At 41.9% G+C, this 13043-nt stretch overlaps 1 protein-coding gene across 2 annotated transcripts in view; it reads left to right on the plus strand.

Moving 5' to 3' along the window:
- Positions 1–13043, plus strand: part of LOC145966754 (uncharacterized) — a 58661-nt gene that overhangs the window by 37678 nt on the left and 7940 nt on the right. The window lies entirely within an intron of this gene.

Here is a 13043-nt window from a genome sequence, read left to right on the forward strand (position 1 = left end):
AAACTCGATTAAAATATGCTCTTCAACTAGTAGCCAATCTGTCTGCGCTGCTCTCTCTCTCTCTCTCTCTCTACTCACAAGTATTTCGAACCGTCCGATCCCGGCAAACGCTTTTCTGCATAGTGGTGTAACGAGCAATCATAGCGCCCATTTATAATGTCCGGACGTTGATCGAGCGGCCGCTAAATTAAAACCTATATTTTCGAATGAAATATCTATAACTCCCGTGTCGGCACGGCGTCGACGTCCTTACTGGAAGGGGTTAATTAAAACGCGATTAGAGTGTCAGCGCATACGTCATCTGGACCGACGATTTCCTCGATTCTTTCTCGCGCGAATTATCCCAGATCTCTAATTACCCTCGAATACTCTTGGAACGAAATTGCGAGATTGGACGGAAAAAGGTTCGACACGCGATAAACGCTAATTATTGACCGCTCTAAAATTGCTATTTAATTATAAGGAAGAGTTTACTATATATTTCTTATTAAGATTCTCCCTCTCTCTCCCTTCCTATATATATATATATATATATATATATATATATATATATATATATATATTCCTGGACAAAATTAACGCGTAATTTTTTTTCATTTTTTCTTTAAAAGCTGATATTTAAATTTTAACGAAAAATTTTAAAGAAAAAGTGAAAAAAAATATGAGTAAAAAATATAAAAATCTATATAAAGAAAAATATCTATATAAAATATAAAAATATAAATATAAATAAAAATATAAATATCTATATAAAGATTAGTAAAAAAAAATACTAGTTCTTTATAATTAAACAGCAATTTATACACTTTGCGTATTTCGATCATTACTTCGACATTTCCGTGACAGATTTTTATTCAACCTTCCGGCTCGTTTTTTGTCTCGTGTTGGCTCTTGCATTGCGAGAGTTTGACCTATCGACACGCGAATCTCCTCGATTGTAGTGTCACGGGCGGTCATTACATCTCATTAGAACGTCGGCACCTTAATTCGCGCCGACTGAATTATCGCTTAGATCTCTCTCGTTCGGGGCGGAAATTTACAATAACGTTAAACACCGAATGTTGGAGATCGAGTGCTCATTCGACGCCGAAATGGGCGCGTGCACACGGCTGATTTCGAGTTATCCTCGATCATCTATCTGCATGAATGACGATGCACCTGCCCTGGTCATGCATCCAGTCTCTTTCCCTCTCTCTCTCTCTCTCTCTTCTCTTCGCATTTAGAGCTGAGGCGGATACAGGCGTGACAGAAAAATATATTTATATATGTATATGCGTAAGTATATCCTTTTCGTTCAACGCTGCCGTCATCCCGGGATCAACGTTAATGCCGACATCATGATATTAATCGGTGGCTATGATTAATCGATTATCTTTGCTTGTCTCTCGTCATCAAGCTCTTTTATATAAAAAAGTGCATTTTTTCCACCTGGTATGATTGGTATAATTCAGCAGAATATCCCGTTGAATCTTGGAATCTATCTCTAAACAGATGTAGAAAACTATTAATAGCACTCGGAGTATAATCAACTTGGAATGTTACAAGCATCTTAAAATAAAGGCATTTAAAGATGCTGATTCATAATTGTAAAAATAATAAATTGTATTGACAATTTCAAAAAATTTTTAGGGCCAGAAGAACTTGAAATATATATAATATGTATAAAATATATCAAGTGATTTATAGACATAAAAATGCTGTAAAAGCATTTATATTTATATTTATATTTTTAATAAATAAAATTTATTATAAAAAAAATTTATATTTATAATAAAATAAGAAAGAAATATAATAGTATAATAACAATAGAATTAGCATGGATGCATTCGATTAATTTTTACGTAACAACTCGACAAGTATGCAAAGATAAGGCACATCTCCTGTAAGGCACAGTTATAAACCACGCCACCGTATCAAGATCGAGAGTTTTATGTTCGACTTTCAGCCGCAGCTTTACGTTTAAAAATTGATTAGCTCGCCCTCTGAGAGAGGGATAGGGGGACTGCGGTCCCCGCGCGGGGGTCTTGGAGATTCGGTACCATATTTTACGAAAAACCGTCTGGTGCTCTCGCACCCGCCCACCGATCCTCAGAAATATATTAAAGGAACACGGGCGCGCGTTAAGCGAGGCAGGACTCTCGTCACGCCTCTTCCAATTTGCACGTGATCGCAGCTGGGCCAGCGTGGATGCCACTTTCACGAAAACTCCCGTACCTCGGGATCATTCGCGATTAATTAGCTCATATTTCAGAACATCGCCGCTCGTAACTCGCGCAATTAAAGCCGCGCGTGCTTATTTATGTATTTATTTATTCATAAGGATTCCGAAAAATCCGCGACTCGAAATTCGCCGAACACAGCCGGATTATGATATCGCTGATCGCGGTACTTGACGGCGCATTTAAGTGTCACCATTACCGCCTCATTACGATCGGATAAACAATTTAATTGCACTTCGCTTCTCTCGCGGAGCAGGTGTCTCACGACAGGTACGCCGATGTTCCCGCGATCGCTAAAGCGACGAGAAGAGCAAATAAACAAAAAATGAGAGAGCAATCGAGAAAGGAAGGATGAAGAAGGTAAAAGAGATGGAGAGAGATTTAATTTATTAACACCTAAGAGCCACAACTTAATTCTTCGGAGAACACGCACAATATATTTCAGATAACACCGATGATTTAAATAGAATATATAATTTCGAGTGGAAAAATTTGTATGTAAAATCTTAATTCTCGGTTATTAATTCTCCAGAATTAATTTCTCCTGCGTACACTCTGCAAAACTCGGACGTTAAATCTTGAACGCTTAATTCAGAATCGTAAATTATAAACATTGAAACTCGAATTCGCCGCAACTTTCAGGCGCGAACTCTTCTTATCATGAATAACGTGGATAATCCTCTCAAAAATTGCGCAATAAAGACGAGATAACGGAAAAAATAAAAAGCTCCGGAGAGAGAGAGACAGAAAAAAGGATAAAGAAGGGATCTGCGAGAATGAAGAGTTCGCATTAGGGAGGGACGACGACTTTATTGAGTGCCCGTTATCGATTCGCGAACACACCGTATGTACGCGGGTCGATTTGCATAAAACCTTGAATCGCGAGCCCGAGAGATCGCCGTTAACAATCTAATGGGCGTGCTCGCGCCCGGCTACCGGTGTGTCGTTCTTACTTATTAAACGAGGCCGAGAAGTCCGGCGGCGAGAGAAGTTTGGATCCGGCGTCGCTCGTGAAAAACCATCGTCGCCAGAGACCGACGATAAAGGCGGCTTTTAATTACGGACCGATTTCAGTGCCGTCCCGCTGCGCCCGCGCATCCTTGGAGCATCCTGGATATTATCGAGGCGAGAGACGCGTTTATTGTCAAGTATGCGCATCGTATTATCGCCTCGGCGCTCGTTCTTCTTGTTTCTCCGACTCTCCCTTCCCGTAGCTCTTGGTTTCTTCGCAAGACCGGTTGTTAAAAAATTAAATCGCGCGAGAGCGGCAAAAACACGCGAACTTCTCGTTTATGATTATTAATAGCCGAAGCGCGCCATCTCCTCTCCCACTCGCGAATATTATGCCCGAACGACGATCGCGCATGGCGCGGAAGAAGGCAGTTCTGTGATGGATCGAGCCGCTAGTGCGATATTTTCATGTACGAGCGCTATCGCCCTGGACATATATCAGAGCGAATTTATGCTGCTTGTCTATTAAAAGGAAACGCGCGTAGGTAATTTCGCGACGGAAAACGCGCCTCCGAGCATCGCGGGATGCAAATACCAAAGGTCGCGATCAATTTATCAGTTTGCAAGATTCTTGAACCTTCGAATATATTTTATTTGCAATTATCCTTCGCTTTTTGAGCTCGTACACAGTAAAAAATTGTGCGTCCATATGTTAAAATTTTCTTGTGTTACCACGTTTTGATTAGTACCTTAATGTAAAATTAACATACGACCTATACGTTATTATTTTTATAACGTTTTCATGTGTAACATTTAAGTCAACTTCATAACTTAACACTTTGTATATGTCTCTTAGAAATGGAATATTATTTTGAGTATTTTTAACATAATCATTTTAAACAATCAACATGTCTCAAAGTCAGTTTAACATTCTAAGAAAAGTTAAAGTGAATCTTCAAATAATCTTGAACCTTGACATACAAAAATAATCAAATTTACTAAAATCAAATGTTTCTATTACAAATAATTTAAGTTAAAATAATTACTATTATATGTTAATGTCCTCAACATTTCTTACGAATTATTGTAATTATTTTTTCATGTAATTTTTAATTAATTTGTATGTTATTTTTACATTATACTTAAAGTCACAATAACAAAAATAAATGTAAAGTATTGTGTCAATTATTTAACATTTTTAGTTTGTCAATAAGTAACATACAATGAATGAGTTATTTTAACTTAAAATTTAGAGTGGACTTTCTAGGACATGTGAAAAATGTTATAATTAACATTTTATTTTTTACTGTGTATATGTTTTAACGTCTCTGATTTCTTAGACGAAGAAATAGATCCTTTCGTTCTTTGCTCGCTGTATCTTTGAATTTCTAGATTATAAAATTGTATGATTTATTATACTCGGGATATCGATTTCTTCTCTGGAATTTTTGAATCCGAAATTTATTATAAAAAAGAATAATTGTGTGATAAATTTCTCTCTCTTTCTCTCTTATTTGTCTGACAAATTCTCCACAAATTCTCCAACAACGGTATAATTTCGTCTTAATTCGCAGTCGACATGTTTGCACATGCGTTTAGCTTTGTTTCAACAGAGCAATTTCACGGCAAGTCAAGCAATAATGTGAAGTGTGCGTGTGTATGTGTGCATTTTTAATGACTCTGCATCTCGGTTGCGGATTGCGCGAGCGTGATCTCGCCCCGGAATCACTGCCACACCACGATCCTCCCCAAATCAGCACCTGCCTAACAAGCAGGCCTAAAATCCCGCACCGTCATCCTAAGACTCGTTCGCTATCTCGTGCTCTCGAAAAGTCAATCGAAATGCATTTCGATGCCGTGTAAGAAAGAGAGAGAAAGAGAGAGAGGGAGCATCGCGTCACGAGACTTATCGAGTCTCTTCATCACTATCGATACCTTCTCATCGAGAATCCGCCCCCCTCGTTTCCCAAAATTGCTACACGTGAAAACGTCCCCGTAAAGCTCGTTCAAGATAGACTACCGTGGGACTGTCGATAAAATCTCCCAGGGTCAGTAACACTTTGGCGATAACGCTGTCGCTCTTGGCACTTAGGAGTGCCCGCTTGGGATCCCAACTTTGTTGAGCTATGCTCTAGCTCGTATATACATATATGCATAGCTCTGATCAGAAATTATCGATAGGCGAAGATCACTCCAAGCGCAGTTGTGTTATCGTGGAACTAATTTGGAGCCGGTCCTTTATCAGCTTCCTATACTATTATCAGCGGTTTATCCAACTGCTTGTTAATAAACATTCTCGCGAAGATACAGCAATTTGCAAGCTTCTAGTTAATTACTGTAATAAATCAAATAAATATCCAACAATTATGTTTAAAAATTCATCTTTCTACGTATCATTTTAGCAATTTTTAGATCCAATAATTGAGAAATTATTAATTTATATATATTAATATAATTAGTATAATATATTATATAATTTATAAATTAATAATTAGTCATTTTTATAAATTTACGTATGCAGCAAGCAAATATATTATTTAATAATACACGATTTAATTGGAATATTATAAAATGTAGCTAGCAGATATATAAATTTAATAAAAAATTAGAAATTGATAACTCGCTAATTTACTAATTTTTCAAGCTATACATCTTATTCTTGAATCTGGAAACTCGTAGCTCGTCCGCCTGGCATTTTATGCATCCGTTATTAAATTTACAAAGTTAATCTACGAAACATCCGCGTTCGATACAAAGTAATTCCAGGTGGCTGGCGATATCTTGGCTCGGGAGGAAAAAGAGAAAAGAATAAGACCGGCGTCTCTCGCTGAGATTTCGCATCCGCGCACGCACGTTCTCCATCAGCTGATGACACCGGCCGTTGCCGCGCTCGCTTTAGATAAGCACGTACGCGGCCGCGAAAGATCGAGGGGGCCCCCGTCGTCTCCTCGGACGAGGAACGCCGGCAGTTGCTCTCCACGGATGCTCCGCTCCGGCGGCGTCCGAAGTTAATGAGAGAGCGGCCGCACGGAGCAATACGGCGCATGCACCCGCCCACTTCACGCCGGCGCTGATAGATAGATGCCCCTCCGGCCCCTCTTTCTCTCTCTCTCTTTCTTTCTCGATGCAGCCCTTCCCTCGCGTACGTGTTCGCGCGAGAACCGCCGTCAACGTCGCGAAAACATCAGCTGGGTATCAGCGTGAGAGGAGAATCGCGAGAGCGCGATGGCGGCTGAGAGGATGCTGTCTCTCGATACAGTACAGATTGATGAAGCTGGGCTTAGGTGAAGTCGTTAAGACCCATGGTGAAACTGGAGCGATGTTGGACTTGCATCTGAAGGATATTTAGATAGTTTGATTTTTTCCAACTTGGGGATTCATCAGGATCTAGCATCTGTCAAATATAAAAAGAAATTGCGTTCAACAAGATATTCTAGAGATTAATCATATGAAAAGCAGCTCTTGTAGACCAGTCGATATCTTGAATGTCCAGTCGCTGGTTACATCTTATTTGCTGCGTTTCAGAGATGTACGTAGAGGAAACATATATCTGCATTCCTTACATATTTTCGTCGCTATTCGCGTTCAATTTCGATTCGGTTCGAGTCTCTCGCGTGGAAGCGCCTCTCGCAGGAAGAAACGGGTGGAGAAAGAGAGCGATTCCACGTTCCCGGTTCCGGAGGGCAAGGAGGGCAGGGCATTCATCTATATTAGCTTCGAGAGCGGACGGCCTGTCATTACCGCTGCCGCTCTGGCCCTCTTTCTCCTCCTCCTCCTCCTCCGCTTCTCCATCCCTCGCAAAGTCTCTCTATTCCGTCTCGCTCTTTCTTCTCCCCTTCGCATGCTCCTTCCGTCAGCTTCTCTCTCTTCTTCTCCCCTCTCCCCTCTTCTCGACGCAACTACCAGCATCAACGCAGACACCTCCGACCGATACCGCCAGTCCTCCTCTTGCCAGTCCATTAGCGGGCCGCATTATCAAAGTGCCAGAGGGAGACCAAGCTCGGCGACGGACGAGGATGAAGAAGAAGAGGAGGAAAGAGCTGGAGGGGTGGAGACACGAGAGGTGGAGAGGCAGCATCAGTGGCCGTGGCTGCTACGGAGCTAATAACCGCCGTTTAAAACGCAAAAACAAAGGTCTCGCCGTGCATCATCGGGACTTTTAGGTCCGGCCAGGGGCTCGCGCGGAGGGGATACCCGCGGGAAGAAGAAAGAGCGGGGAGAAGGAGGCCCGACATACACACACACACACACACACTTGCGCGTCACGTATCGGTCGACTATCCGAGGCGTCAGGGTCATTACCGGATCATTACCTACCATACCTACCGTGCGACGACGATGATGGCCCGACTCTCGCGAGCGCATCACCGCAGGTTCTCTCTCTTTCGCACACACACACACACGCATCCCGCGCGCGCGTGCAATAATACTCGCACATCCACTTACATCTGGAGCTCCGGTTCTCGCCGTCTTTAACGTCTCGCGCGCGTGTATTGCGCGCACGCGCATGTGCCCGTGCGTTACACACTCGTTCACGTGTTACGTACACTTACACACCTAGGCGAAGCCGAGCGGCGCGGCGGCGACCGCTCGGCGGCAGCCGGGTAAATTACAGGCTCGACCGTATTTTGTGTTGTCTTGTTGTTTTTCAACGCGCCGAAAGGAAATGAGCGAGCAAACGCGTCACGCCACCCCGAACCTGCTAATTTCTATTCATATTTTATGGCTATTAATTTCTTCGCTGTTACACTCCCTGCCCTCCCTCCCCCTTTTCCCCCTCCTCCTCCCTCTCCGAGCGCTCCCTCCCCCTTTCCTGCCCCAGCGCTCCTTCCCGGCCGCTCCTCGCTTCTCGTCTCGCTATCTCTCTCGTTTAACTTCTTCTTAACCTCGTCCCGTTCTTCTTTTCTGCGATTCTTTTCTTTCCCGCTCGTCGATTCGTATCATCTCTCCATCTCTCTCCTTCTCTCTTCTCTTTAGTTTAATCTTTTTCTCTCGGCTTTTTCTCTTGCCCCCGCGCCTTTCTCTCTCTCTTTCTCATCTATCTTTTAATCCTTTCTTAACAGCATTCCACGTCGAGGGAAGAATCCGCGGGATTTTTTAGCCTCGGATTTCTCTCTCTCTCTCTCTCTCTCTCTCTCTCTCTCTCTCTCTCTCTCTCTCTCTCTCTCTCGTCGCCGTTTCTTTTTCGACGAGATTTTCACGCGATATATCGCTGCGAGAGAGACCTAAGAGCTGTCTCTCTTCTTTTCCATGAATTTCTTTCTCTTTCGTTGCTTGTTCCACCATCGAAACTCCAACACGAAATCTCATTTCGAGATTCCTAGAGCGACGACAGCTCGCTCATTGTTGGAGGAAACAAGGAGGTACCGTTGTTAGCCGTAAATCTCTCACTGATTTCAAAGTAGTTTTCTCATTTCTTGTCTTCTTTCTTTGGATTAATTCGATCTTTTTTCTGTATATATTTTTTAGATCCAGGAAATTTTTGAAAATTTCTTTTGATCATTAGACTTTATCTTGGTGATATTTTTTTTTTCAAAACGGTACTCTTAGAAAAAAAGTTAATTTTATTATTGAAAATTATATTAACTTTCTCAAGTTCTTATAGAATATGAATCTAGTCATTGTTGTATTAATTGTAAATTGAAATAATTCATTGCAAACAGTCCTTTTTAGATTTCACTAGAGCATTATTATAATAAATTTCCAGTTATCGAATTAAAGCGTTATCTATTCGATCCGTTGTCCTTTGAAATCATATGGTGGCATTTCCTGAGAGCCCGACAGTTCTCGTGGGATGCGTGCGAGATGAATCGAGAGATGAGCAAAACCGCAGCATTCGATGAACTACCTTCGGCCATCAGCGGGGAGTGTAACCTATTATTATCTACCACTTACCTAATGCCCTGTGTCAGCCCCGGGGTAAACGCAGAGAATAACAGGCTCTCTCCATTCGACGGAATTCCCTCGCGCTTTAATATCGCGAGTTGTCTCGCGTCGCCCAATCGCGCTGCGCGATTCTTGGAGGTTGATCGATTAGGTCGTCAAAAAAACGTTTCATTAAGAGAAGTATGAAGGAGCTTATAAGTTAATTAATGCTTCGTCAAATTAAACTCGGTATCTGTATATAAGCTCTAATATGACAATCACATATTCACATATATTTTATACTTTCAATACACATTGTATATCTGTCACTATTTAATTACGTTGCCAGGCGGAGATTTAAAGAGAAATATCGATTTAGCTCGCACGAAACAGAGCGCGTATTGTATGGACAGCGTCAAGAATTAAATTTTATCGCACTCCCACACACATGAGCACACACACGAGGATCCGCTGAAAATCGGGATCACGTTTTAGCTCCGAGTTCTATCTGCGCAACTAACCGTGGATAATCTTTGTGCGTGATAATTACCGGTAGCGATTCCTGACAATTAACATCGGCTCGGCGGCGGTCACTGGCGTGCACAAGTAATTGCATTCTTTACCGGGCGGGCGTAATTTTATTACCTGTACGCTCACGATGCAGGTGTGCGGATATTATGTGCGAATTATTCGCGTAAATATGCATGATCCTCGCGGCCGAGGCGAGGCGCGGCCCGCGTGTAATTGTATCGCTAATTAAATTACGCTGAGAGATTATCACGCGATAGAACGGCGCCGGGGGCGAGGAGGGAGGAGGGGGGGTAAGGGCGGCTTCGTCCCCGCATAAAAGACGGCGTTTCTTCGCGACGATTAGGGACTAAGGAGGCTCGCGTGAGAAAGAACGGCGGATTTCGGTTTCCCGAAAAAAGGGCCCCGTCGCGGCGCACACATCATAGCACCTGACTGACTCTCGGATGGAGCCCCGAGAAAAGAACCCCGAGAAATTATACGAGACATTAAGCCATGCGAGAATACCATATTTCCTTGTCAGAGCGGCTTCGAGGAACGAGGAACAGATACGTTCGAAAATTACGGGACGCGGCCATTAACCGCTAAAAGCCGTCACGATGCCGTCAGTTTTGCTCCAATTAACCCTCCACGGATCAATCCTTTCCTTCTCTCTGCATGCAACAAATGTATCACGCATAAAAAGTCCTTTATTGCAGCGAGGCGCTACGTCCAGGAAATGTGTATTTTTTTTTCTCGAGGGTAATTCGGCGGACTTTTTTATTTCGAGCGTTTAATGCGATTTTACGAGCCAATTAAAGATGAGATGAATTTATCAGACATATTAATTTAGCGGACACATAACTCGAAGGCTATATATTCGAGGGAGACTTATACTTTTCACATTAAAAGATTCAAGTGTGTGTATCTAGCTGATTTCTAACAGAATTTATTTGGTAGCAAGCTGCGAAGGTGGTCGTGTAAAGTTAAATTATTGCAAGGATTTTATGCCTTCCAAGCGATTACGAACATCCATCTCCGCGCCGTTTCCCGAGGAATAATTCGAGATTCGTTTAACGTTCGTTCTGTCACCGAGTTGATGCGCTTCGTGCGCGATCACTCTTTTAATAGATTTAATTTAATTTGTTCGAACACGACCAAAGAAAAAAAGAGAGAAAGCTAGGCAGAAATTCGAATCGACCGTGCACCGGACGTTTCCTTCTTACACAGTAAAAAATAAAATGTTAATTATAACATTTTTCACATGTCCCAGAAAGTCCACTCTAAATTTTAAGTTAAAATAATTCATTCGTCGTATGTTACTTATTGACAAACTAAAAATAATTGACACAATACTTTACATTTATTTCTGTTATTGTGACTTTAAGTGTAATGTAAAAATAACATACAAATTAATTAAAAATTACATGAAAAAATAGTTACAATAACTCGTAAGAATTGTTAAAGGACATTAACATATAATTGTAATTATTTTAACTTAAATTATTTGTAACTGAACACACTTGATTTTAGTAAATTTGATTATTTTGTATGTCAAAGTTCAAGATTATTTGAAGATTCACTTCAACTTTTCTTAGAATGTTAAACTGACTTTGAGACATGTTGATTGTTTAAAATGATCATGTTAAAAATACTCAAAATAATATTCCATTTCTAAGAGACATATACAAAGTGTTGAGTTATGAAGTTGACATAAATGTAACACATGAAAACGTTATAAAAATAATAACATACAAGTCGTATATTAATTTTGCATTAAAGTACTAATCAAAACGTGGTAACACAAGAAAATTTTAACATATGGACGTACAATTTTTTACTGTGTATTTATAGACTAGCTTCTCACAGACTTCCCCCCCCGCCCCTCTCTCTCTCCTTCTCTCTGTTTCTCTTCTGGACGGCGGGTACTCGAGAGGTGTAGCCGCGAGAGCGTCATGGACATTTTAATGGGGTAACGGCGGTGGTCTCTAATTAGAACGTTTCGACCGTAACCGCGCCATTACGGTGGAAAACGCAGACTCGTCAGATCGATGAGGAATATTTATCGCGGTGTAACAATTACGGGGAGCTACGGGCATAGCGCGAATAGTAATAGGCAACCGGCCCCGGGGAGGCGGCTGCTCTCTCGCCTGGCGAATGACTGTAATTAGGGCTTTTATTGTCTGTACATAAAGAAGCTTTATGAAAACATTAAGGATATAATTCAAGGCCGGGGCGGAGGGCTATACGCGCGCCGTGAATTGCAGCCGGGGCCTTAATGCACGGGAGATCCTCGCGTCGCTGGCGCACTGCGTCATTTCCGTTTCGCGCGTACACACGCACATGTGCGTATAACGATGGCGTGAGTCCATCCCCTGCGCGACGGAACTGCCTACCTGTTCTCCAACGGTATAATTTGATTTCTGGATTTTTCAGCGAGCTACATGATTAAGCTATTTTCGAAGAGAGAGAGAGAAAAAGAGAGAGATAGCACGCTGCCAGCAGATGGTAGCGCGAATGTAACGTCTTCCGCATCTTGTATTTACGTTTCTAGATTTTCGTTCATCTGACATTTCTGAAAGATAAAGCTAATTAGTTTCATTATTCTGACGAAATGCATCTCTATAATTCTTCCATTATCGCAGGTATTGCATATCAATGGATGGATATTTAGAATGTAACTCTGAAATGCAGATGCTATTTATGCATTTTACATTTTACATCTGGAAATATAAAAGGGAATATAAGATTTACATATCTAATAAAATAGAAAGTATATAAAGGAATATAAAATCTAATAAAATGGAAAGTATAAAAAGGAATGCAAAATCTATATCCGTACTTTTATAATACCCAAGTATTATAAAAAAGTGCCCCTGAATATTTCGAAAAATATACTTTTATATTATTATACATTTTTTTAAATATTCAGGGGTCCCGGTACTTTTGGCGGATCCTATATATTTGAATTGCAGCGAAAATGGGCAGATGGTTTCTATTGATAGACTCGCTTCAAACCTTCCTACACTTAAGACCATCAAAGTTGCGCTCGCGTAATCGCGCGAGATCGAGATCGAGATTCACGTCCAGGAATCCGGCCTAAAAACGCCGGCTCGCTCGTTTCTTATACGAGATCGTCCTATCCGCGGGATCTCGGATCACGATCGATCCGGACGAATCGATATCGGCGTATTCGCGCAACTCGCGCTAATAGAGTTCGGGCCCTTGACAGCGATATTTCACGAGAACGAGGGGAGGAATGGACGCTGGTGTGTGGTCCAGCACGTCCGAGTGGACGGCGATTAGCCCCGGGCCCTCTAATCCCTCCCTCCCCTTCCTACCCCCTCGCTGGTTTCAGCCCTTCAGGCTCCTTCAGGCCTCTTCCTCTTTCCCACTTCAAGCTTACTCTCTCACACATTCATACAGTATGTATGTGTGTGTGCTCGTGCGCCTCCTCGGGTGTCGTGTTACGTGTTAAGCAGTACGATCGAGCGGTAACCG

Source organism: Camponotus vicinus, unplaced genomic scaffold (genome assembly GCF_025532165.1).
Source record: "Camponotus vicinus isolate PSW18456_S1 unplaced genomic scaffold, iyCamVici1.0 SCAF_2, whole genome shotgun sequence".
NCBI lineage: Eukaryota > Metazoa > Arthropoda > Insecta > Hymenoptera > Formicidae > Camponotus > Camponotus vicinus.